Below are 1,569 nucleotides of genomic sequence, written 5' to 3'. Positions count from 1 at the left end.
GTCCAGATGGATGTCTCCCCCTCCTTCCCTCCCCTCATGCCTGCATGCCAGGGGAGAGAGAGAAACATGGAGATGGAGACCCCCATCCCAGAGACAAGAACTGAAAAGGAGTGCGGCAGAGACAGCCCTGACAGGGGACTGGCCAGGCAGGGCCCGATGGCCTCAGTGGGGAGAGAAAGAAATGTGACAGTGCCTTTGCACCTGAGACAACAACAGAGGGGAGGGGGAAGGAGAAGGGTGTCGCCTCATCACAGGTGCTTGTGCCTCACGCATGCGTGGCAGCATGGCACTGTACCCGTATGGTACCCACCCACAGACAGCCCCCTAGGAGCCCTGGAACGAGGCCTGTGCCTTGCTTCCCACTCACCCTCTCTCTTGACCCTTGGTGGTGTTCTTGATGCCGTCTCTCGCTCTCCCTGGCTGCTGTCACCACACCACGGCACAGCCCCAGCAAGGACGAGCTCCCCCCCAGCAGCTCGTTCTGGGAGTGGGGAGCTACGGAGCACTCCCCGAGTCTGCATTTAGGGGGATGAAGGCCCTGCATGGCAACGACGACCGCCATGGTGACGCCCACCGGGCTGCAGGGAAAGAGGATCAAGGGCGTCGAGGAAAACGCTTCCCTCACCGACTCCCACTGCCTTCCCTATGGGCACTGGCCGGCCACCATCAGCACCGCCACCGCCGACCACGGGCAACGGGCCTGTGAGGCAACCCCAACTGTGCCACCGGGGTGGCCCCGGGACGATGATTGATCATCAGGCGACGCTCAGACAGGCGTAGCCCCGGGAGGAACCCGGGGCCACAAGTGAGTTTGAAGTGTCGATGATCAATGTATCTTGCAATTCATATTAATTCTGGCAGCTAGCTGAATTCTTCATCAACGCATGAGCCGAGTGGTCCAGTGCTAAGAGTTGTCTGGTTTCCAGCACCAACCCCATGTGCATGGAAGGGCTGGGACTGCTTGCATGAAGTGGCCCCTTTCTGTTTTGGCAGGGACATGCGGGCACATACCCCGCTTTGACTGTACAACCACACACAAAAGGAGTAGGAGGGAAAAAAAAAAAAGAGAAAGAGAAAAAGAAAAAAAAGAGAAACCCCACAAAAAGCTCTGAAGGTCGGCAAAAAGGCAGGGGGACTGAGCCCCTGACTGCTTCCCCCCGTGAGGGGAGATGCTGCCTTGCGTGCCGTCCTTTGGAGCCAGCCCAGCCCAGCTTGGCTCAACCTCTGCTTGGAGAGCTGGACCGCGGGGGCATGGTGGCCTGCCTGGCCTCTCTCTCATGGGATGACATAGCTACTTGGCCGGGGGTGCGACTATCAACCCCTGCTCATGCTTGCTGCCTTCACCACTCCATGGACTCACGGAACGCCGCCGCGCCAAGCACACAGCCAGCTCTCCCCAGCGGGCTTGCAATGCCCGAGATGGCATGTGGCACCAAGGACCCACCGGCACACCCCCACGCAACTGCTCCCACAGGAAGGCGAGCATCTGGTGGCCACACTCCTCTGCTGGCTCCAGATGCTGCTGAGACCTGACCCGGCATTGTGAGCGCCCAAGGCCTGCCAGACAGC

The 1,569-nt window shown here is 60.1% G+C and overlaps 1 pseudogene; it reads right to left on the bottom strand.

Annotated features, from left to right (window-relative positions):
* Window positions 1-760: 760 nt before the first annotated feature.
* On the bottom strand, window positions 761-913 carry LOC148220914 (5.8S ribosomal RNA; annotated as a pseudogene).
* Window positions 914-1,569: the final 656 nt, after the last annotated feature.

Source organism: Sturnus vulgaris, chromosome 30 (genome assembly GCF_052056855.1).
Source record: "Sturnus vulgaris isolate bStuVul1 chromosome 30, bStuVul1.hap1, whole genome shotgun sequence".
Taxonomy (NCBI): Eukaryota; Metazoa; Chordata; class Aves; order Passeriformes; family Sturnidae; genus Sturnus; species Sturnus vulgaris.
The sequence above is the reverse complement of the archived record's forward strand: the minus strand, read 5'-3'. Positions and strand labels throughout refer to the sequence as shown.